The sequence below is a fragment of the Staurois parvus genome, unplaced genomic scaffold, assembly GCF_062004578.1.
Source record: "Staurois parvus isolate SC_StPar_1 unplaced genomic scaffold, SC_StPar_1.0 ptg001181l, whole genome shotgun sequence".
NCBI classification, from domain to species: domain Eukaryota; kingdom Metazoa; phylum Chordata; class Amphibia; order Anura; family Ranidae; genus Staurois; species Staurois parvus.
The window spans coordinates 3026723-3049100 of record NW_028318977.1 but is presented as its reverse complement, the minus strand read 5'-3'; the positions used below and the strand labels follow the sequence as shown (position 1 = coordinate 3049100).

Sequence of the window (22378 nt, the reverse complement as noted above, 5' to 3'; positions counted from 1 at the left end):
AACAGACTGGCTAAACCCGCAGGCCCTTGCTGTCTTGAGATTAGTAGCCCACTCTCTCCCTGCCACTTTAGATCCGAGGTCAGGGAACACAAGCTCTCCTTTTGAAAGGGCTGTTTAGAGGTGAGGACAATCCACTGCTAACCAGCTGTAGCTAGAAGAAGAGCCTCCTTCACCCCTTTTTGGAGATATTGCTTCTGACTCCAGAATGCATCCACTCCGCATCAGCAATTTGCCCTTGACTTCCTCTCGCTTGCCTGGAAAGAGCCAAACCAGCTCTCCCTGGTGGTCTAGTGGCTAGGATTCGGCGCTCTCACCGCCGCGGCCTGGGTTCGATTCCCGGTCAGGGAAAAATCTTCTTTCTCCACCCAAAGCCAGCAGGTTTTCTGCTTCTTTCAGAACACTGGTAGTAGCTGGACACCGTCGTCTGGGCTTCTGCCTAGCAGAGCTGAAAAAGGTTTCGCCATCCATCCCAATGGCTTTCTCAGCTCCAATCAGCACTGTGAACCTTTTCCAGCCTTTATACCCACCTGGCCAACTCAGCCAGCTTAATACAAACACAATGACGGTGACATGAAATGCGTCAACGCCAGTCTCTGCTGCTTGATGTCGGTCTCTTTCTGAGAAGCCACTTTCTCAAAACCTTTGCCGCTTTCTTCCCAGACTCTGTCGACCATAGCCAAAGATGCTCGGAGGCACACTTGATAACAGCATTGCATAAGTGATGGGACTTTGCCTTCTGGATAAACACCAGGTTACGAGTCAACTCCTTCTGATGCAGCCAGATGCTCTTGGGTGGAGTCGGCGTTTGATTTAAAGCAACAGACTGGCTACACTAGCAGTTCCCTTGCTTTCTGGTGACTAGCATTAGCCAATCTCCAGACCTTGCCTTCTGGAACAATAAGATGTTAGAGGTCCACTCCTTCCCATGCACCGATAATATGCTGTTGGGTGGAGTCAGGGTTTTCTTTGAAGCAACAGACTGGCTAAACCCGCAGGCCCTTGCTGTCTGGAGATTAGTAGCCCACTCTCTCCCTGCCACTTTAGATCCGAGGTCAGGGAACACAAGCTCTCCTTTTGAAAGGGCTGTTTAGAGGTGAGGACAATCCACTGCTAACCAGCTGTAGCTAGAAGAAGAGCCTCCTTCACCCCTTTTTGGAGATATTGCTTCTGACTCCAGAATGCATCCACTCCGCATCAGCAATTTGCCCTTGACTTCCTCTCACTTGCCTGGAAAGAGCCAAACCAGCTCTCCCTGGTGGTCTAGTGGCTAGGATTCGGCGCTCTCACCGCCGCGGCCTGGGTTCGATTCCCGGTCAGGGAAAAATCTTCTTTCTCCACCCAAAGCCAGCAGGTTTTCTGCTTCTTTCAGAACACTGGTAGTAGCTGGACACCGTCGTCTGGGCTTCTGCCTAGCAGAGCTGAAAAAGGTTTCGCCATCCATCCCAATGGCTTTCTCAGCTCCAATCAGCACTGTGAACCTTTTCCAGCCTTTATACCCACCTGGCCAACTCAGCCAGCTTAATACAAACACAATGACGGTGACATGAAATGCGTCAACGCCAGTCTCTGCTGCTTGATGTCGGTCTCTTTCTGAGAAGCCACTTTCTCAAAACCTTTGCCGCTTTCTTCCCAGACTCTGTCGACCATAGCCAAAGATGCTCGGAGGCACACTTGATAACAGCATTGCATAAGTGATGGGACTTTGCCTTCTGGATAAACACCAGGTTACGAGTCAACTCCTTCTGATGCAGCCAGATGCTCTTGGGTGGAGTCGGCGTTTGATTTAAAGCAACAGACTGGCTACACTAGCAGTTCCCTTGCTTTCTGGTGACTAGCATTAGCCAATCTCCAGACCTTGCCTTCTGGAACAATAAGATGTTAGAGGTCCACTCCTTCCCATGCACCGATAATATGCTGTTGGGTGGAGTCAGGGTTTTCTTTGAAGCAACAGACTGGCTAAACCCGCAGGCCCTTGTTGTCTGGTGATTAGTAGCCCACGCTCTCCCTGCCACTTTAGATCCGAGGTCAGGGAACACAAGCTCTCCTTTTGAAAGGGCTGTTTAGAGGTGAGGACAATCCACTGCTAACCAGCTGTAGCTGGAAGAAGAGCCTCCTTCACCCCTTTTTGGAGATATTGCTTCTGACTCCAGAATGCATCCACTCCACATCAGCAATTTGCCCTTGACTTCCTCTCGCTTGCCTGGTAAGAGCCAAACCAGCTCTCCCTGGTGGTCTAGTGGCTAGGATTCGGCGCTCTCACCGCCGCGGCCCGGGTTCGATTCCCGGTCAGGGAAAAATCTTCTTTCTCCACCCGAAGCCAGCAGGTTTTCTGCTTCTTTCAGAACACTGGTAGTAGCTGGACACCGTCGTCTGGGCTTCTGCCTAGCAGAGCTGAAAAAGGTTTCGCCATCCATCCCAATGGCTTTCTCAGCTCCAATCAGCATTGTGAACCTTTTCCAGCCTTTATACCCACCTGGCCAACTCAGCCAGCTTAATACAAACACAATGACGGTGACATGAAATGCGTCAACGCCAGTCTCTGCTGCTTGATGTCGGTCTCTTTCTGAGAAGCCACTTTCTCAAAACCTTTGCCGCTTTCTTCCCAGACTCTGTCGACCATAGCCAAAGATGCTCGGAGGCACACTTGATGACAGCATTGCATAAGTAATGGGACTTTGCCTTCTGGATAAACACCAGGTGACGAGTCAACTCCTTCTGATGCAGCCAGATGCTCTTGGGTGGAGTCGGCGTTTGATTTAAAGCAACAGACTGGCTACACTAGCAGTTCCCTTGCTTTCTGGTGACTAGCATTAGCCAATCTCCAGACCTTGCCTTCTGGAACAATAAGATGTTAGAGGTCCACTCCTTCCCATGCACCGATAATATGCTGTTGGGTGGAGTCAGGGTTTTCTTTGAAGCAACAGACTGGCTAAACCCGCAGGCCCTTGTTGTCTGGTGATTAGTAGCCCACGCTCTCCCTGCCACTTTAGATCCGAGGTCAGGGAACACAAGCTCTCCTTTTGAAAGGGCTGTTTAGAGGTGAGGACAATCCACTGCTAACCAGCTGTAGCTGGAAGAAGAGCCTCCTTCACCCCTTTTTGGAGATATTGCTTCTGACTCCAGAATGCATCCACTCCGCATCAGCAATTTGCCCTTGACTTCCTCTCGCTTGCCTGGTAAGAGCCAAACCAGCTCTCCCTGGTGGTCTAGTGGCTAGGATTCGGCACTCTCACCGCCGCGGCCCGGGTTCGATTCCCGGTCAGGGAAAAATCTTCTTTCTCCACCCGAAGCCAGCAGGTTTTCTGCTTCTTTCAGAACACTGGTAGTAGCTGGACACCGTCGTCTGGGCTTCTGCCTAGCAGAGCTGAAAAAGGTTTCGCCATCCATCCCAATGGCTTTCTCAGCTCCAATCAGCATTGTGAACCTTTTCCAGCCTTTATACCCACCTGGCCAACTCAGCCAGCTTAATACAAACACAATGACGGTGACATGAAATGCGTCAACGCCAGTCTCTGCTGCTTGATGTCGGTCTCTTTCTGAGAAGCCACTTTCTCAAAACCTTTGCCGCTTTCTTCCCAGACTCTGTCGACCATAGCCAAAGATGCTCGGAGGCACACTTGATGACAGCATTGCATAAGTAATGGGACTTTGCCTTCTGGATAAACACCAGGTTACGAGTCAACTCCTTCTGATGCAGCCAGATGCTCTTGGGTGGAGTCGGCGTTTGATTTAAAGCAACAGACTGGCTACACTAGCAGTTCCCTTGCTTTCTGGTGACTAGCATTAGCCAATCTCCAGACCTTGCCTTCTGGAACAATAAGATGTTAGAGGTCCACTCCTTCCCATGCACCGATAATATGCTGTTGGGTGGAGTCAGGGTTTTCTTTGAAGCAACAGACTGGCTAAACCCGCAGGCCCTTGTTGTCTGGTGATTAGTAGCCCACGCTCTCCCTGCCACTTTAGATCCGAGGTCAGGGAACACAAGCTCTCCTTTTGAAAGGGCTGTTTAGAGGTGAGGACAATCCACTGCTAACCAGCTGTAGCTAGAAGAAGAGCCTCCTTCACCCCTTTTTGGAGATATTGCTTCTGACTCCAGAATGCATCCACTCCGCATCAGCAATTTGCCCTTGACTTCCTCTCGCTTGCCTGGGAAGAACCAAACCAGCTCTCCCTGGTGGTCTAGTGGCTAGGATTTGGCGCTCTCACCGCCGCGGCCCGGGTTCGATTCCCGGTCAGGGAAAAATCTTCTTTCTCCACCCGAAGCCAGCAGGTTTTCTGCTTCTTTCAGAACACTGGTAGTAGCTGGACACCGTCGTCTGGGCTTCTGCCTAGCAGAGCTGAAAAAGGTTTCGCCATCCATCCCAATGGCTTTCTCAGCTCCAATCAGCACTGTGAACCTTTTCCAGCCTTTATACCCACCTGGCCAACTCAGCCAGCTTAATACAAACACAATGACGGTGACATGAAATGCGTCAACGCCAGTCTCTGCTGCTTGATGTCGGTCTCTTTCTGAGAAGCCACTTTCTCAAAACCTTTGCCGCTTTCTTCCCAGACTCTGTCGACCATAGCCAAAGATGCTCGGAGGCACACTTGATGACAGCATTGCATAAGTAATGGGACTTTGCCTTCTGGATAAACACCAGGTTACGAGTCAACTCCTTCTGATGCAGCCAGATGCTCTTGGGTGGAGTCGGCGTTTGATTTAAAGCAACAGACTGGCTACACTAGCAGTTCCCTTGCTTTCTGGTGACTAGCATTAGCCAATCTCCAGACCTTGCCTTCTGGAACAATAAGATGTTAGAGGTCCACTCCTTCCCATGCACCGATAATATGCTGTTGGGTGGAGTCAGGGTTTTCTTTGAAGCAACAGACTGGCTAAACCCGCAGGCCCTTGTTGTCTGGTGATTAGTAGCCCACGCTCTCCCTGCCACTTTAGATCCGAGGTCAGGGAACACAAGCTCTCCTTTTGAAAGGGCTGTTTAGAGGTGAGGACAATCCACTGCTAACCAGCTGTAGCTAGAAGAAGAGCCTCCTTCACCCCTTTTTGGAGATATTGCTTCTAACTCCAGAATGCATCCACTCCGCATCAGCAATTTGCCCTTGACTTCCTCTCGCTTGCCTGGGAAGAGCCAAACCAGCTCTCCCTGGTGGTCTAGTGGCTAGGATTCGGCGCTCTCACCGCCGCGGCCTGGGTTCGATTCCCGGTCAGGGAAAAATCTTCTTTCTCCACCCGAAGCCAGCAGGTTTTCTGCTTCTTTCAGAACACTGGTAGTAGCTGGACACCGTCGTCTGGGCTTCTGCCTAGCAGAGCTGAAAAAGGTTTCGCCATCCATCCCAATGGCTTTCTCAGCTCCAATCAGCATTGTGAACCTTTTCCAGCCTTTATACCCACCTGGCCAACTCAGCCAGCTTAATACAAACACAATGACAGTGACATGAAATGCGTCAACGCCAATCTCTGCTGCTTTATGTCGGTCTCTTTTTGAGAAGCCACTTTCTCAAAACCTTTGCCTCTTTCTTCCCAGACTCTGTCGACCATAGCCAAAGATGCTCGGAGGCACACTTGATGACAGCATTGCATAAGTAATGGGACTTTGCCTTCTGGATAAACACCAGGTTACGAGTCAACTCCTTCTGATGCAGCCAGATGCTCTTGGGTGGAGTCGGCGTTTGATTTAAAGCAACAGACTGGCTACACTAGCAGTTCCCTTGCTTTCTGGTGACTAGCATTAGCCAATCTCCAGACCTTGCCTTCTGGAACAATAAGATGTTAGAGGTCCACTCCTTCCCATGCACCGATAATATGCTGTTGGGTGGAGTCAGGGTTTTCTTTGAAGCAACAGACTGGCTAAACCCGCAGGCCCTTGCTGTCTGGAGATTAGTAGCCCACGCTCTCCCTGCCACTTTAGATCCGAGGTCAGGGAACACAAGCTCTCCTTTTGAAAGGGCTGTTTAGAGGTGAGGACAATCCACTGCTAACCAGCTGTAGCTAGAAGAAGAGCCTCCTTCACCCCTTTTTGGAGATATTGCTTCTGACTCCAGAATGCATCCACTCCGCATCAGCAATTTGCCCTTGACTTCCTCTCGCTTGCCTGGAAAGAGCCAAACCAGCTCTCCCTGGTGGTCTAGTGGCTAGGATTCGGCGCTCTCACTGTCGCGTCCCGGGTTCGATTCCCGGTCAGGGAAAAATCTTCTTTCTCCACCCAAAGCCAGCAGGTTTTCTGCTTCTTTCAGAACACTGGTAGTAGCTGGACACCGTCGTCTGGGCTTCTGCCTAGCAGAGCTGAAAAAGGTTTCGCCATCCATCCCAATGGCTTTCTCAGCTCCAATCAGCATTGTGAACCTTTTCCAGCCTTTATACCCACCTGGCCAACTCAGCCAGCTTAATACAAACACAATGACGGTGACATGAAATGCGTCAACGCCAGTCTCTGCTGCTTGATGTCGGTCTCTTTCTGAGAAGCCACTTTCTCAAAACCTTTGCCGCTTTCTTCCCAGACTCTGTCGACCATAGCCAAAGATGCTCGGAGGCACACTTGATGACAGCATTGCATAAGTAATGGGACTTTGCCTTCTGGATAAACACCAGGTTACGAGTCAACTCCTTCTGATGCAGCCAGATGCTCTTGGGTGGAGTAGGCGTTTGATTTAAAGCAACAGACTGGCTACACTAGCAGTTCCCTTGCTTTCTGGTGACTAGCATTAGCCAATCTCCAGACCTTGCCTTCTGGAACAATAAGATGTTAGAGGTCCACTCCTTCCCATGCACCGATAATATGCTGTTGGGTGGAGTCAGGGTTTTCTTTGAAGCAACAGACTGGCTAAACCCGCAGGCCCTTGTTGTCTGGTGATTAGTAGCCCACGCTCTCCCTGCCACTTTAGATCCGAGGTCAGGGAACACAAGCTCTCCTTTTGAAAGGGCTGTTTAGAGGTGAGGACAATCCACTGCTAACCAGCTGTAGCTAGAAGAAGAGCCTCCTTCACCCCTTTTTGGAGATATTGCTTCTGACTCCAGAATGCATCCACTCCGCATCAGCAATTTGCCCTTGACTTCCTCTCGCTTGCCTGGGAAGAACCAAACCAGCTCTCCCTGGTGGTCTAGTGGCTAGGATTTGGCGCTCTCACCGCCGCGGCCCGGGTTCGATTCCCGGTCAGGGAAAAATCTTCTTTCTCCACCCGAAGCCAGCAGGTTTTCTGCTTCTTTCAGAACACTGGTAGTAGCTGGACACCGTCGTCTGGGCTTCTGCCTAGCAGAGCTGAAAAAGGTTTCGCCATCCATCCCAATGGCTTTCTCAGCTCCAATCAGCACTGTGAACCTTTTCCAGCCTTTATACCCACCTGGCCAACTCAGCCAGCTTAATACAAACACAATGACGGTGACATGAAATGCGTCAACGCCAGTCTCTGCTGCTTGATGTCGGTCTCTTTCTGAGAAGCCACTTTCTCAAAACCTTTGCCGCTTTCTTCCCAGACTCTGTCGACCATAGCCAAAGATGCTCGGAGGCACACTTGATGACAGCATTGCATAAGTAATGGGACTTTGCCTTCTGGATAAACACCAGGTTACGAGGCAACTCCTTCTGATGCAGCCAGATGCTCTTGGGTGGAGTCGGCGTTTGATTTAAAGCAACAGACTGGCTACACTAGCAGTTCCCTTGCTTTCTGGTGACTAGCATTAGCCAATCTCCAGACCTTGCCTTCTGGAACAATAAGATGTTAGAGGTCCACTCCTTCCCATGCACCGATAATATGCTGTTGGGTGGAGTCAGGGTTTTCTTTGAAGCAACAGACTGGCTAAACCCGCAGGCCCTTGTTGTCTGGTGATTAGTAGCCCACGCTCTCCCTGCCACTTTAGATCCGAGGTCAGGGAACACAAGCTCTCCTTTTGAAAGGGCTGTTTAGAGGTGAGGACAATCCACTGCTAACCAGCTGTAGCTAGAAGAAGAGCCTCCTTCACCCCTTTTTGGAGATATTGCTTCTGACTCCAGAATGCATCCACTCCGCATCAGCAATTTGCCCTTGACTTCCTCTCGCTTGCCTGGAAAGAGCCAAACCAGCTCTCCCTGGTGGTCTAGTGGCTAGGATTCGGCGCTCTCACTGCCGCGTCCCGGGTTCGATTCCCGGTCAGGGAAAAATCTTCTTTCTCCACCCAAAGCCAGCAGGTTTTCTGCTTCTTTCAGAACACTGGTAGTAGCTGGACACCGTCGTCTGGGCTTCTGCCTAGCAGAGCTGAAAAAGGTTTCGCCATCCATCCCAATGGCTTTCTCAGCTCCAATCAGCATTGTGAACCTTTTCCAGCCTTTATACCCACCTGGCCAACTCAGCCAGCTTAATACAAACACAATGACAGTGACATGAAATGCGTCAACGCCAATCTCTGCTGCTTTATGTCGGTCTCTTTCTGAGAAGCCACTTTCTCAAAACCTTTGCCTCTTTCTTCCCAGACTCTGTCGACCATAGCCAAAGATGCTCGGAGGCACACTTGATGACAGCATTGCATAAGTAATGGGACTTTGCCTTCTGGATAAACACCAGGTTACGAGTCAACTCCTTCTGATGCAGCCAGATGCTCTTGGGTGGAGTCGGCGTTTGATTTAAAGCAACAGACTGGCTACACTAGCAGTTCCCTTGCTTTCTGGTGACTAGCATTAGCCAATCTCCAGACCTTGCCTTCTGGAACAATAAGATGTTAGAGGTCCACTCCTTCCCATGCACCGATAATATGCTGTTGGGTGGAGTCAGGGTTTTCTTTGAAGCAACAGACTGGCTAAACCCGCAGGCCCTTGCTGTCTGGAGATTAGTAGCCCACTCTCTCCCTGCCACTTTAGATCCGAGGTCAGGGAACACAAGCTCTCCTTTTGAAAGGGCTGTTTAGAGGTGAGGACAATCCACTGCTAACCAGCTGTAGCTAGAAGAAGAGCCTCCTTCACCCCTTTTTGGAGATATTGCTTCTGACTCCAGAATGCATCCACTCCGCATCAGCAATTTGCCCTTGACTTCCTCTCGCTTGCCTGGAAAGAGCCAAACCAGCTCTCCCTGGTGGTCTAGTGGCTAGGATTCGGCGCTCTCACCGCCGCGGCCTGGGTTCGATTCCCGGTCAGGGAAAAATCTCCACCCAAAGCCAGCAGGTTTTCTGCTTCTTTCAGAACACTGGTAGTAGCTGGACACCGTCGTCTGGGCTTCTGCCTAGCAGAGCTGAAAAAGGTTTCGCCATCCATCCCAATGGCTTTCTCAGCTCCAATCAGCACTGTGAACCTTTTCCAGCCTTTATACCCACCTGGCCAACTCAGCCAGCTTAATACAAACACAATGACGGTGACATGAAATGCGTCAACGCCAGTCTCTGCTGCTTGATGTCGGTCTCTTTCTGAGAAGCCACTTTCTCAAAACCTTTGCCGCTTTCTTCCCAGACTCTGTCGACCATAGCCAAAGATGCTCGGAGGCACACTTGATAACAGCATTGCATAAGTGATGGGACTTTGCCTTCTGGATAAACACCAGGTTACGAGTCAACTCCTTCTGATGCAGCCAGATGCTCTTGGGTGGAGTCGGCGTTTGATTTAAAGCAACAGACTGGCTACACTAGCAGTTCCCTTGCTTTCTGGTGACTAGCATTAGCCAATCTCCAGACCTTGCCTTCTGGAACAATAAGATGTTAGAGGTCCACTCCTTCCCATGCACCGATAATATGCTGTTGGGTGGAGTCAGGGTTTTCTTTGAAGCAACAGACTGGCTAAACCCGCAGGCCCTTGTTGTCTGGTGATTAGTAGCCCACGCTCTCCCTGCCACTTTAGATCCGAGGTCAGGGAACACAAGCTCTCCTTTTGAAAGGGCTGTTTAGAGGTGAGGACAATCCACTGCTAACCAGCTGTAGCTGGAAGAAGAGCCTCCTTCACCCCTTTTTGGAGATATTGCTTCTGACTCCAGAATGCATCCACTCCACATCAGCAATTTGCCCTTGACTTCCTCTCGCTTGCCTGGTAAGAGCCAAACCAGCTCTCCCTGGTGGTCTAGTGGCTAGGATTCGGCGCTCTCACCGCCGCGGCCCGGGTTCGATTCCCGGTCAGGGAAAAATCTTCTTTCTCCACCCGAAGCCAGCAGGTTTTCTGCTTCTTTCAGAACACTGGTAGTAGCTGGACACCGTCGTCTGGGCTTCTGCCTAGCAGAGCTGAAAAAGGTTTCGCCATCCATCCCAATGGCTTTCTCAGCTCCAATCAGCATTGTGAACCTTTTCCAGCCTTTATACCCACCTGGCCAACTCAGCCAGCTTAATACAAACACAATGACGGTGACATGAAATGCATCAACGCCAGTCTCTGCTGCTTGATGTCGGTCTCTTTCTGAGAAGCCACTTTCTCAAAACCTTTGCCGCTTTCTTCCCAGACTCTGTCGACCATAGCCAAAGATGCTCGGAGGCACACTTGATGACAGCATTGCATAAGTAATGGGACTTTGCCTTCTGGATAAACACCAGGTTACGAGTCAACTCCTTCTGATGCAGCCAGATGCTCTTGGGTGGAGTCGGCGTTTGATTTAAAGCAACAGACTGGCTACACTAGCAGTTCCCTTGCTTTCTGGTGACTAGCATTAGCCAATCTCCAGACCTTGCCTTCTGGAACAATAAGATGTTAGAGGTCCACTCCTTCCCATGCACCGATAATATGCTGTTGGGTGGAGTCAGGGTTTTCTTTGAAGCAACAGACTGGCTAAACCCGCAGGCCCTTGTTGTCTGGTGATTAGTAGCCCACGCTCTCCCTGCCACTTTAGATCCGAGGTCAGGGAACACAAGCTCTCCTTTTGAAAGGGCTGTTTAGAGGTGAGGACAATCCACTGCTAACCAGCTGTAGCTAGAAGAAGAGCCTCCTTCACCCCTTTTTGGAGATATTGCTTCTGACTCCAGAATGCATCCACTCCGCATCAGCAATTTGCCCTTGACTTCCTCTCGCTTGCCTGGGAAGAACCAAACCAGCTCTCCCTGGTGGTCTAGTGGCTAGGATTCGGCGCTCTCACCGCCGCGGCCCGGGTTCGATTCCCGGTCAGGGAAAAATCTTCTTTCTCCACCCGAAGCCAGCAGGTTTTCTGCTTCTTTCAGAACACTGGTAGTAGCTGGACACCGTCGTCTGGGCTTCTGCCTAGCAGAGCTGAAAAAGGTTTCGCCATCCATCCCAATGGCTTTCTCAGCTCCAATCAGCACTGTGAACCTTTTCCAGCCTTTATACCCACCTGGCCAACTCAGCCAGCTTAATACAAACACAATGACGGTGACATGAAATGCGTCAACGCCAGTCTCTGCTGCTTGATGTCGGTCTCTTTCTGAGAAGCCACTTTCTCAAAACCTTTGCCGCTTTCTTCCCAGACTCTGTCGACCATAGCCAAAGATGCTCGGAGGCACACTTGATAACAGCATTGCATAAGTAATGGGACTTTGCCTTCTGGATAAACACCAGGTTACGAGTCAACTCCTTCTGATGCAGCCAGATGCTCTTGGGTGGAGTCGGCGTTTGATTTAAAGCAACAGACTGGCTACACTAGCAGTTCCCTTGCTTTCTGGTGACTAGCATTAGCCAATCTCCAGACCTTGCCTTCTGGAACAATAAGATGTTAGAGGTCCACTCCTTCCCATGCACCGATAATATGCTGTTGGGTGGAGTCAGGGTTTTCTTTGAAGCAACAGACTGGCTAAACCCGCAGGCCCTTGTTGTCTGGTGATTAGTAGCCCACGCTCTCCCTGCCACTTTAGATCCGAGGTCAGGGAACACAAGCTCTCCTTTTGAAAGGGCTGTTTAGAGGTGAGGACAATCCACTGCTAACCAGCTGTAGCTGGAAGAAGAGCCTCCTTCACCCCTTTTTGGAGATATTGCTTCTGACTCCAGAATGCATCCACTCCACATCAGCAATTTGCCCTTGACTTCCTCTCGCTTGCCTGGTAAGAGCCAAACCAGCTCTCCCTGGTGGTCTAGTGGCTAGGATTCGGCGCTCTCACCGCCGCGGCCCAGGTTCGATTCCCGGTCAGGGAAAAATCTTCTTTCTCCACCCGAAGCCAGCAGGTTTTCTGCTTCTTTCAGAACACTGGTAGTAGCTGGACACCGTCGTCTGGGCTTCTGCCTAGCAGAGCTGAAAAAGGTTTCGCCATCCATCCCAATGGCTTTCTCAGCTCCAATCAGCATTGTGAACCTTTTCCAGCCTTTATACCCACCTGGCCAACTCAGCCAGCTTAATACAAACACAATGACGGTGACATGAAATGCGTCAACGCCAGTCTCTGCTGCTTGATGTCGGTCTCTTTCTGAGAAGCCACTTTCTCAAAACCTTTGCCGCTTTCTTCCCAGACTCTGTCGACCATAGCCAAAGATGCTCGGAGGCACACTTGATGACAGCATTGCATAAGTAATGGGACTTTGCCTTCTGGATAAACACCAGGTTACGAGTCAACTCCTTCTGATGCAGCCAGATGCTCTTGGGTGGAGTCGGCGTTTGATTTAAAGCAACAGACTGGCTACACTAGCAGTTCCCTTGCTTTCTGGTGACTAGCATTAGCCAATCTCCAGACCTTGAATTCTGGAACAATAAGATGTTAGAGGTCCACTCCTTCCCATGCACCGATAATATGCTGTTGGGTGGAGTCAGGGTTTTCTTTGAAGCAACAGACTGGCTAAACCCGCAGGCCCTTGTTGTCTGGTGATTAGTAGCCCACGCTCTCCCTGCCACTTTAGATCCGAGGTCAGGGAACACAAGCTCTCCTTTTGAAAGGGCTGTTTAGAGGTGAGGACAATCCACTGCTAACCAGCTGTAGCTGGAAGAAGAGCCTCCTTCACCCCTTTTTGGAGATATTGCTTCTGACTCCAGAATGCATCCACTCCGCATCAGCAATTTGCCCTTGACTTCCTCTCGCTTGCCTGGTAAGAGCCAAACCAGCTCTCCCTGGTGGTCTAGTGGCTAGGATTCGGCGCTCTCACCGCCGCGGCCCGGGTTCGATTCCCGGTCAGGGAAAAATCTTCTTTCTCCACCCGAAGCCAGCAGGTTTTCTGCTTCTTTCAGAACACTGGTAGTAGCTGGACACCGTCGTCTGGGCTTCTGCCTAGCAGAGCTGAAAAAGGTTTCGCCATCCATCCCAATGGCTTTCTCAGCTCCAATCAGCATTGTGAACCTTTTCCAGCCTTTATACCCACCTGGCCAACTCAGCCAGCTTAATACAAACACAATGACGGTGACATGAAATGCGTCAACGCCAGTCTCTGCTGCTTGATGTCGGTCTCTTTCTGAGAAGCCACTTTCTCAAAACCTTTGCCGCTTTCTTCCCAGACTCTGTCGACCATAGCCAAAGATGCTCGGAGGCACACTTGATGACAGCATTGCATAAGTAATGGGACTTTGCCTTCTGGATAAACACCAGGTTACGAGTCAACTCCTTCTGATGCAGCCAGATGCTCTTGGGTGGAGTCGGCGTTTGATTTAAAGCAACAGACTGGCTACACTAGCAGTTCCCTTGCTTTCTGGTGACTAGCATTAGCCAATCTCCAGACCTTGCCTTCTGGAACAATAAGATGTTAGAGGTCCACTCCTTCCCATGCACCGATAATATGCTGTTGGGTGGAGTCAGGGTTTTCTTTGAAGCAACAGACTGGCTAAACCCGCAGGCCCTTGTTGTCTGGTGATTAGTAGCCCACGCTCTCCCTGCCACTTTAGATCCGAGGTCAGGGAACACAAGCTCTCCTTTTGAAAGGGCTGTTTAGAGGTGAGGACAATCCACTGCTAACCAGCTGTAGCTAGAAGAAGAGCCTCCTTCACCCCTTTTTGGAGATATTGCTTCTGACTCCAGAATGCATCCACTCCGCATCAGCAATTTGCCCTTGACTTCCTCTCGCTTGCCTGGGAAGAACCAAACCAGCTCTCCCTGGTGGTCTAGTGGCTAGGATTTGGCGCTCTCACCGCCGCGGCCCGGGTTCGATTCCCGGTCAGGGAAAAATCTTCTTTCTCCACCCGAAGCCAGCAGGTTTTCTGCTTCTTTCAGAACACTGGTAGTAGCTGGACACCGTCGTCTGGGCTTCTGCCTAGCAGAGCTGAAAAAGGTTTCGCCATCCATCCCAATGGCTTTCTCAGCTCCAATCAGCACTGTGAACCTTTTCCAGCCTTTATACCCACCTGGCCAACTCAGCCAGCTTAATACAAACACAATGACGGTGACATGAAATGCGTCAACGCCAGTCTCTGCTGCTTGATGTCGGTCTCTTTCTGAGAAGCCACTTTCTCAAAACCTTTGCCGCTTTCTTCCCAGACTCTGTCGACCATAGCCAAAGATGCTCGGAGGCACACTTGATGACAGCATTGCATAAGTAATGGGACTTTGCCTTCTGGATAAACACCAGGTTACGAGTCAACTCCTTCTGATGCAGCCAGATGCTCTTGGGTGGAGTCGGCGTTTGATTTAAAGCAACAGACTGGCTACACTAGCAGTTCCCTTGCTTTCTGGTGACTAGCATTAGCCAATCTCCAGACCTTGCCTTCTGGAACAATAAGATGTTAGAGGTCCACTCCTTCCCATGCACCGATAATATGCTGTTGGGTGGAGTCAGGGTTTTCTTTGAAGCAACAGACTGGCTAAACCCGCAGGCCCTTGCTGTCTGGAGATTAGTAGCCCACGCTCTCCCTGCCACTTTAGATCCGAGGTCAGGGAACACAAGCTCTCCTTTTGAAAGGGCTGTTTAGAGGTGAGGACAATCCACTGCTAACCAGCTGTAGCTAGAAGAAGAGCCTCCTTCACCCCTTTTTGGAGATATTGCTTCTGACTCCAGAATGCATCCACTCCGCATCAGCAATTTGCCCTTGACTTCCTCTCGCTTGCCTGGAAAGAGCCAAACCAGCTCTCCCTGGTGGTCTAGTGGCTAGGATTCGGCGCTCTCACTGCCGCGTCCCGGGTTCGATTCCCGGTCAGGGAAAAATCTTCTTTCTCCACCCAAAGCCAGCAGGTTTTCTGCTTCTTTCAGAACACTGGTAGTAGCTGGACACCGTCGTCTGGGCTTCTGCCTAGCAGAGCTGAAAAAGGTTTCGCCATCCATCCCAATGGCTTTCTCAGCTCCAATCAGCATTGTGAACCTTTTCCAGCCTTTATACCCACCTGGCCAACTCAGCCAGCTTAATACAAACACAATGACGGTGACATGAAATGCGTCAACGCCAGTCTCTGCTGCTTGATGTCGGTCTCTTTCTGAGAAGCCACTTTCTCAAAACCTTTGCCGCTTTCTTCCCAGACTCTGTCGACCATAGCCAAAGATGCTCGGAGGCACACTTGATGACAGCATTGCATAAGTAATGGGACTTTGCCTTCTGGATAAACACCAGGTTACGAGTCAACTCCTTCTGATGCAGCCAGATGCTCTTGGGTGGAGTCGGCGTTTGATTTAAAGCAACAGACTGGCTACACTAGCAGTTCCCTTGCTTTCTGGTGACTAGCATTAGCCAATCTCCAGACCTTGCCTTCTGGAACAATAAGATGTTAGAGGTCCACTCCTTCCCATGCACCGATAATATGCTGTTGGGTGGAGTCAGGGTTTTCTTTGAAGCAACAGACTGGCTAAACCCGCAGGCCCTTGTTGTCTGGTGATTAGTAGCCCACGCTCTCCCTGCCACTTTAGATCCGAGGTCAGGGAACACAAGCTCTCCTTTTGAAAGGGCTGTTTAGAGGTGAGGACAATCCACTGCTAACCAGCTGTAGCTAGAAGAAGAGCCTCCTTCACCCCTTTTTGGAGATATTGCTTCTGACTCCAGAATGCATCCACTCCGCATCAGCAATTTGCCCTTGACTTCCTCTCGCTTGCCTGGGAAGAACCAAACCAGCTCTCCCTGGTGGTCTAGTGGCTAGGATTTGGCGCTCTCACCGCCGCGGCCCGGGTTCGATTCCCGGTCAGGGAAAAATCTTCTTTCTCCACCCGAAGCCAGCAGGTTTTCTGCTTCTTTCAGAACACTGGTAGTAGCTGGACACCGTCGTCTGGGCTTCTGCCTAGCAGAGCTGAAAAAGGTTTCGCCATCCATCCCAATGGCTTTCTCAGCTCCAATCAGCACTGTGAACCTTTTCCAGCCTTTATACCCACCTGGCCAACTCAGCCAGCTTAATACAAACACAATGACGGTGACATGAAATGCGTCAACGCCAGTCTCTGCTGCTTGATGTCGGTCTCTTTCTGAGAAGCCACTTTCTCAAAACCTTTGCCGCTTTCTTCCCAGACTCTGTCGACCATAGCCAAAGATGCTCGGAGGCACACTTGATGACAGCATTGCATAAGTAATGGGACTTTGCCTTCTGGATAAACACCAGGTTACGAGGCAACTCCTTCTGATGCAGCCAGATGCTCTTGGGTGGAGTCGGCGTTTGATTTAAAGCAACAGACTGGCTACACTAGCAGTTCCCTTGCTTTCTGGTGACTAGCATTAGCCAATCTCCAGACCTTGCCTTCTGGAACAATAAGATGTTAGAGGTCCACTCCTTCCCATGCACCGATAATATGCTGTTGGGTGGAGTCAGGGTTTTCTTTGAAGCAACAGACTGGCTAAACCCGCAGGCCCTTGTTGTCTGGTGATTAGTAGCCCACGCTCTCCCTGCCACTTTAGATCCGAGGTCAGGGAACACAAGCTCTCCTTTTGAAAGGGCTGTTTAGAGGTGAGGACAATCCACTGCTAACCAGCTGTAGCTAGAAGAAGAGCCTCCTTCACCCCTTTTTGGAGATATTGCTTCTGACTCCAGAATGCATCCACTCCGCATCAGCAATTTGCCCTTGACTTCCTCTCGCTTGCCTGGGAAGAGCCAAACCACCTCTCCCTGGTGGTCTAGTGGCTAGGATTCGGCGCTCTCACCGCCGCGGCCCGGGTTCGATTCCCGGTCAGGGAAAAATCTTCTTTCTCCACCCGAAGCCAGCAGGTTTTCTGCTTCTTTCAGAACACTGGTAGTAGCTGGACACCGTCGTCTGGGCTTCTGCCTAGCAGAGCTGAAAAAGGTTTCGCCATCCATCCCAATGGCTTTCTCAGCTCCAATCAGCATTGTGAACCTTTTCCAGCCTTTATACCCACCTGGCCAACTCAGCCAGCTTAATACAAACACAATGACAGTGACATGAAATGCGTCAACGCCAATCTCTGCTGCTTTATGTCGGTCTCTTTCTGAGAAGCCACTTTCTCAAAACCTTTGCCTCTTTCTTCCCAGACTCTGTCGACCATAGCCAAAGATGCTCGGAGGCACACTTGATGACAGCATTGCATAAGTAATGGGACTTTGCCTTCTGGATAAACACCAGGTTACGAGTCAACTCCTTCTGATGCAGCCAGATGCTCTTGGGTGGAGTCGGCGTTTGATTTAAAGCAACAGACTGGCTACACTAGCAGTTCCCTTGCTTTCTGGTGACTAGCATTAGCCAATCTCCAGACCTTGCCTTCTGGAACAATAAGATGTTAGAGGTCCACTCCTTCCCATGCACCGATAATATGCTGTTGGGTGGAGTCAGGGTTTTCTTTGAAGCAACAGACTGGCTAAACCCGCAGGCCCTTGCTGTCTGGAGATTAGTAGCCCACGCTCTCCCTGCCACTTTAGATCCGAGGTCAGGGAACACAAGCTCTCCTTTTGAAAGGGCTGTTTAGAGGTGAGGACAATCCACTGCTAACCAGCTGTAGCTAGAAGAAGAGCCTCCTTCACCCCTTTTTGGAGATATTGCTTCTGACTCCAGAATGCATCCACTCCGCATCAGCAATTTGCCCTTGACTTCCTCTCGCTTGCCTGGAAAGAGCCAAACCAGCTCTCCCTGGTGGTCTAGTGGCTAGGATTCGGCGCTCTCACTGCCGCGTCCCGGGTTCGATTCCCGGTCAGGGAAAAATCTTCTTTCTCCACCCAAAGCCAGCAGGTTTTCTGCTTCTTTCAGAACACTGGTAGTAGCTGGACACCGTCGTCTGGGCTTCTGCCTAGCAGAGCTGAAAAAGGTTTCGCCATCCATCCCAATGGCTTTCTCAGCTCCAATCAGCATTGTGAACCTTTTCCAGCCTTTATACCCACCTGGCCAACTCAGCCAGCTTAATACAAACACAATGACAGTGACATGAAATGCGTCAACGCCAATCTCTGCTGCTTTATGTCGGTCTCTTTCTGAGAAGCCACTTTCTCAAAACCTTTGCCTCTTTCTTCCCAGACTCTGTCGACCATAGCCAAAGATGCTCGGAGGCACACTTGATGACAGCATTGCATAAGTAATGGGACTTTGCCTTCTGGATAAACACCAGGTTACGAGTCAACTCCTTCTGATGCAGCCAGATGCTCTTGGGTGGAGTCGGCGTTTGATTTAAAGCAACAGACTGGCTACACTAGCAGTTCCCTTGCTTTCTGGTGACTAGCATTAGCCAATCTCCAGACCTTGCCTTCTGGAACAATAAGATGTTAGAGGTCCACTCCTTCCCATGCACCGATAATATGCTGTTGGGTGGAGTCAGGGTTTTCTTTGAAGCAACAGACTGGCTAAACCCGCAGGCCCTTGCTGTCTGGAGATTAGTAGCCCACGCTCTCCCTGCCACTTTAGATCCGAGGTCAGGGAACACAAGCTCTCCTTTTGAAAGGGCTGTTTAGAGGTGAGGACAATCCACTGCTAACCAGCTGTAGCTGGAAGAAGAGCCTCCTTCACCCCTTTTTGGAGATATTGCTTCTGACTCCAGAATGCATCCACTCCGCATCAGCAATTTGCCCTTGACTTCCTCTCGCTTGCCTGGAAAGAGCCAAACCAGCTCTCCCTGGTGGTCTAGTGGCTAGGATTCGGCGCTCTCACTGCCGCGTCCCGGGTTCGATTCCCGGTCAGGGAAAAATCTTCTTTCTCCACCCAAAGCCAGCAGGTTTTCTGCTTCTTTCAGAACACTGGTAGTAGCTGGACACCGTCGTCTGGGCTTCTGCCTAGCAGAGCTGAAAAAGGTTTCGCCATCCATCCCAATGGCTTTCTCAGCTCCAATCAGCACTGTGAACCTTTTCCAGCCTTTATACCCACCTGGCCAACTCAGCCAGCTTAATACAAACACAATGACGGTGACATGAAATGCGTCAACGCCAGTCTCTGCTGCTTGATGTCGGTCTCTTTCTGAGAAGCCACTTTCTCAAAACCTTTGCCGCTTTCTTCCCAGACTCTGTCGACCATAGCCAAAGATGCTCGGAGGCACACTTGATAACAGCATTGCATAAGTAATGGGACTTTGCCTTCTGGATAAACACCAGGTTACGAGTCAACTCCTTCTGATGCAGCCAGATGCTCTTGGGTGGAGTCGGCGTTTGATTTAAAGCAACAGACTGGCTACACTAGCAGTTCCCTTGCTTTCTGGTGACTAGCATTAGCCAATCTTCAAACCTTGCCTTCTGGAACAATAAGATGTTAGAGGTCCACTCCTTCCCATGCACCGATAATATGCTGTTGGGTGGAGTCAGGGTTTTCTTTGAAGCAACAGACTGGCTAAACCCGCAGGCCCTTGTTGTCTGGTGATTAGTAGCCCACGCTCTCCCTGCCACTTTAGATCCGAGGTCAGGGAACACAAGCTCTCCTTTTGAAAGGGCTGTTTAGAGGTGAGGACAATCCACTGCTAACCAGCTGTAGCTGGAAGAAGAGCCTCCTTCACCCCTTTTTGGAGATATTGCTTCTGACTCCAGAATGCATCCACTCCGCATCAGCAATTTGCCCTTGACTTCCTCTCGCTTGCCTGGGAAGAGCCAAACCAGCTCTCCCTGGTGGTCTAGTGGCTAGGATTCGGCGCTCTCACCGCCGCGGCCCGGGTTCGATTCCCGGTCAGGGAAAAATCTTCTTTCTCCACCCGAAGCCAGCAGGTTTTCTGCTTCTTTCAGAACACTGGTAGTAGCTGGACACCGTCGTCTGGGCTTCTGCCTAGCAGAGCTGAAAAAGGTTTCGCCATCCATCCCAATGGCTTTCTCAGCTCCAATCAGCATTGTGAACCTTTTCCAGCCTTTATACCCACCTGGCCAACTCAGCCAGCTTAATACAAACACAATGACGGTGACATGAAATGCGTCAACGCCAGTCTCTGCTGCTTGATGTCGGTCTCTTTCTGAGAAGCCACTTTCTCAAAACCTTTGCCGCTTTCTTCCCAGACTCTGTCGACCATAGCCAAAGATGCTCGGAGGCACACTTGATGACAGCATTGCATAAGTAATGGGACTTTGCCTTCTGGATAAACACCAGGTTACGAGTCAACTCCTTCTGATGCAGCCAGATGCTCTTGGGTGGAGTCGGCGTTTGATTTAAAGCAACAGACTGGCTACACTAGCAGTTCCCTTGCTTTCTGGTGACTAGCATTAGCCAATCTCCAGACCTTGCCTTCTGGAACAATAAGATGTTAGAGGTCCACTCCTTCCCATGCACCGATAATATGCTGTTGGGTGGAGTCAGGGTTTTCTTTGAAGCAACAGACTGGCTAAACCCACAGGCCCTTGTTGTCTGGTGATTAGTAGCCCACGCTCTCCCTGCCACTTTAGATCCGAGGTCAGGGAACACAAGCTCTCCTTTTGAAAGGGCTGTTTAGAGGTGAGGACAATCCACTGCTAACCAGCTGTAGCTAGAAGAAGAGCCTCCTTCACCCCTTTTTGGAGATATTGCTTCTGACTCCAGAATGCATCCACTCCACATCAGCAATTTGCCCTTGACTTCCTCTCGCTTGCCTGGGAAGAACCAAACCAGCTCTCCCTGGTGGTCTAGTGGCTAGGATTCGGCGTTCTCACCGCCGCGGCCCGGGTTCGATTCCCGGTCAGGGAAAAATCTTCTTTCTCCACCCGAAGCCAGCAGGTTTTCTGCTTCTTTCAGAACACTGGTAGTAGCTGGACACCGTCGTCTGGGCTTCTGCCTAGCAGAGCTGAAAAAGGTTTCGCCATCCATCCCAATGGCTTTCTCAGCTCCAATCAGCACTGTGAACCTTTTCCAGCCTTTATGCCCACCTGGCCAACTCAGCCAGCTTAATACAAACACAATGACGGTGACATGAAATGCGTCAACGCCAGTCTCTGCTGCTTGATGTCGGTCTCTTTCTGAGAAGCCACTTTCTCAAAACCTTTGCCGCTTTCTTCCCAGACTCTGTCGACCATAGCCAAAGATGCTCGGAGGCACACTTGATGACAGCATTGCATAAGTAATGGGACTTTGCCTTCTGGATAAACACCAGGTTACGAGTCAACTCCTTCTGATGCAGCCAGATGCTCTTGGGTGGAGTCGGCGTTTGATTTAAAGCAACAGACTGGCTACACTAGCAGTTCCCTTGCTTTCTGGTGACTAGCATTAGCCAATCTCCAGACCTTGCCTTCTGGAACAATAAGATGTTAGAGGTCCACTCCTTCCCATGCACCGATAATATGCTGTTGGGTGGAGTCAGGGTTTTCTTTGAAGCAACAGACTGGCTAATCCCGCAGGCCCTTGTTGTCTGGTGATTAGTAGCCCACGCTCTCCCTGCCACTTTAGATCCGAGGTCAGGGAACACAAGCTCTCCTTTTGAAAGGGCTGTTTAGAGGTGAGGACAATCCACTGCTAACCAGCTGTAGCTAGAAGAAGAGCCTCCTTCACCCCTTTTTGGAGATATTGCTTCTGACTCCAGAATGCATCCACTCCGCATCAGCAATTTGCCCTTGACTTCATCTCGCTTGCCTGGGAAGAGCCAAACCAGCTCTCCCTGGTGGTCTAGTGGCTAGGATTCGGCGCTCTCACCGCCGCGGCCCGGGTTCGATTCCCGGTCAGGGAAAAGTCTTCTTTCTCCACCCGAAGCCAGCAGGTTTTCTGCTTCTTTCAGAACACTGGTAGTAGCTGGACACCGTCATCTGGGCTTCTGCCTAGCAGAGCTGAAAAAGGTTTCGCCATCCATCCCAATGGCTTTCTCAGCTCCAATCAGCATTGTGAACCTTTTCCAGCCTTTATACCCACCTGGCCAACTCAGCCAGCTTAATACAAACACAATGACGGTGACATGAAATGCGTCAACGCCAGTCTCTGCTGCTTGATGTCGGTCTCTTTCTGAGAAGCCACTTTCTCAAAACCTTTGCCGCTTTCTTCCCAGACTCTGTCGACCATAGCCAAAGATGCTCGGAGGCACACTTGATAACAGCATTGCCTAAGTAATGGGACTTTGCCTTCTGGATAAACACCAGGTTACGAGTCAACTCCTTCTGATGCAGCCAGATGCTCTTGGGTGGAGTCGGCGTTTGATTTAAAGCAACAGACTGGCTACACTAGCAGTTCCCTTGCTTTCTGGTGACTAGCATTAGCCAATCTCCAGACCTTGCCTTCTGGAACAATAAGATGTTAGAGGTCCACTCCTTCCCATGCACCGATAATATGCTGTTGGGTGGAGTCAGGGTTTTCTTTGAAGCAACAGA

At 50.5% G+C, this 22378-nt stretch overlaps 22 non-coding genes across 22 annotated transcripts; all 22 read left to right on the top strand.

Moving 5' to 3' along the window:
• Nucleotides 1–276: 276 nt before the first annotated feature.
• TRNAE-CUC (transfer RNA glutamic acid (anticodon CUC)) lies at nucleotides 277–348 on the top strand. Its single transcript has one exon. It is a non-coding gene; the product is annotated as a tRNA-Glu (tRNA).
• A 901-nt stretch (nucleotides 349–1249) lies between these two features.
• TRNAE-CUC (transfer RNA glutamic acid (anticodon CUC)) lies at nucleotides 1250–1321 on the top strand. Its single transcript has one exon. It is a non-coding gene; the product is annotated as a tRNA-Glu (tRNA).
• A 901-nt stretch (nucleotides 1322–2222) lies between these two features.
• On the top strand, nucleotides 2223–2294 carry TRNAE-CUC (transfer RNA glutamic acid (anticodon CUC)). The gene has a single exon. It is a non-coding gene; the product is annotated as a tRNA-Glu (tRNA).
• Nucleotides 2295–3195: 901 nt separating this feature from the next.
• Nucleotides 3196–3267, top strand: TRNAE-CUC (transfer RNA glutamic acid (anticodon CUC)). Its single transcript has one exon. It is a non-coding gene; the product is annotated as a tRNA-Glu (tRNA).
• A 901-nt stretch (nucleotides 3268–4168) lies between these two features.
• TRNAE-CUC (transfer RNA glutamic acid (anticodon CUC)) lies at nucleotides 4169–4240 on the top strand. Its single transcript has one exon. It is a non-coding gene; the product is annotated as a tRNA-Glu (tRNA).
• Nucleotides 4241–5141: 901 nt separating this feature from the next.
• Nucleotides 5142–5213, top strand: TRNAE-CUC (transfer RNA glutamic acid (anticodon CUC)). The gene has a single exon. It is a non-coding gene; the product is annotated as a tRNA-Glu (tRNA).
• Nucleotides 5214–7087: 1874 nt separating this feature from the next.
• On the top strand, nucleotides 7088–7159 carry TRNAE-CUC (transfer RNA glutamic acid (anticodon CUC)). Its single transcript has one exon. It is a non-coding gene; the product is annotated as a tRNA-Glu (tRNA).
• Nucleotides 7160–8060: 901 nt separating this feature from the next.
• On the top strand, nucleotides 8061–8132 carry TRNAE-CUC (transfer RNA glutamic acid (anticodon CUC)). The gene has a single exon. It is a non-coding gene; the product is annotated as a tRNA-Glu (tRNA).
• Nucleotides 8133–9033: 901 nt separating this feature from the next.
• On the top strand, nucleotides 9034–9105 carry TRNAE-CUC (transfer RNA glutamic acid (anticodon CUC)). The gene has a single exon. It is a non-coding gene; the product is annotated as a tRNA-Glu (tRNA).
• Nucleotides 9106–9999: 894 nt separating this feature from the next.
• On the top strand, nucleotides 10000–10071 carry TRNAE-CUC (transfer RNA glutamic acid (anticodon CUC)). Its single transcript has one exon. It is a non-coding gene; the product is annotated as a tRNA-Glu (tRNA).
• Nucleotides 10072–10972: 901 nt separating this feature from the next.
• On the top strand, nucleotides 10973–11044 carry TRNAE-CUC (transfer RNA glutamic acid (anticodon CUC)). Its single transcript has one exon. It is a non-coding gene; the product is annotated as a tRNA-Glu (tRNA).
• Nucleotides 11045–11945: 901 nt separating this feature from the next.
• On the top strand, nucleotides 11946–12017 carry TRNAE-CUC (transfer RNA glutamic acid (anticodon CUC)). Its single transcript has one exon. It is a non-coding gene; the product is annotated as a tRNA-Glu (tRNA).
• Nucleotides 12018–12918: 901 nt separating this feature from the next.
• Nucleotides 12919–12990, top strand: TRNAE-CUC (transfer RNA glutamic acid (anticodon CUC)). Its single transcript has one exon. It is a non-coding gene; the product is annotated as a tRNA-Glu (tRNA).
• Nucleotides 12991–13891: 901 nt separating this feature from the next.
• On the top strand, nucleotides 13892–13963 carry TRNAE-CUC (transfer RNA glutamic acid (anticodon CUC)). Its single transcript has one exon. It is a non-coding gene; the product is annotated as a tRNA-Glu (tRNA).
• Nucleotides 13964–14864: 901 nt separating this feature from the next.
• On the top strand, nucleotides 14865–14936 carry TRNAE-CUC (transfer RNA glutamic acid (anticodon CUC)). The gene has a single exon. It is a non-coding gene; the product is annotated as a tRNA-Glu (tRNA).
• A 901-nt stretch (nucleotides 14937–15837) lies between these two features.
• Nucleotides 15838–15909, top strand: TRNAE-CUC (transfer RNA glutamic acid (anticodon CUC)). Its single transcript has one exon. It is a non-coding gene; the product is annotated as a tRNA-Glu (tRNA).
• Nucleotides 15910–16810: 901 nt separating this feature from the next.
• TRNAE-CUC (transfer RNA glutamic acid (anticodon CUC)) lies at nucleotides 16811–16882 on the top strand. The gene has a single exon. It is a non-coding gene; the product is annotated as a tRNA-Glu (tRNA).
• A 901-nt stretch (nucleotides 16883–17783) lies between these two features.
• On the top strand, nucleotides 17784–17855 carry TRNAE-CUC (transfer RNA glutamic acid (anticodon CUC)). The gene has a single exon. It is a non-coding gene; the product is annotated as a tRNA-Glu (tRNA).
• Nucleotides 17856–18756: 901 nt separating this feature from the next.
• On the top strand, nucleotides 18757–18828 carry TRNAE-CUC (transfer RNA glutamic acid (anticodon CUC)). Its single transcript has one exon. It is a non-coding gene; the product is annotated as a tRNA-Glu (tRNA).
• Nucleotides 18829–19729: 901 nt separating this feature from the next.
• Nucleotides 19730–19801, top strand: TRNAE-CUC (transfer RNA glutamic acid (anticodon CUC)). Its single transcript has one exon. It is a non-coding gene; the product is annotated as a tRNA-Glu (tRNA).
• A 901-nt stretch (nucleotides 19802–20702) lies between these two features.
• Nucleotides 20703–20774, top strand: TRNAE-CUC (transfer RNA glutamic acid (anticodon CUC)). Its single transcript has one exon. It is a non-coding gene; the product is annotated as a tRNA-Glu (tRNA).
• Nucleotides 20775–21675: 901 nt separating this feature from the next.
• On the top strand, nucleotides 21676–21747 carry TRNAE-CUC (transfer RNA glutamic acid (anticodon CUC)). The gene has a single exon. It is a non-coding gene; the product is annotated as a tRNA-Glu (tRNA).
• Nucleotides 21748–22378: the final 631 nt, after the last annotated feature.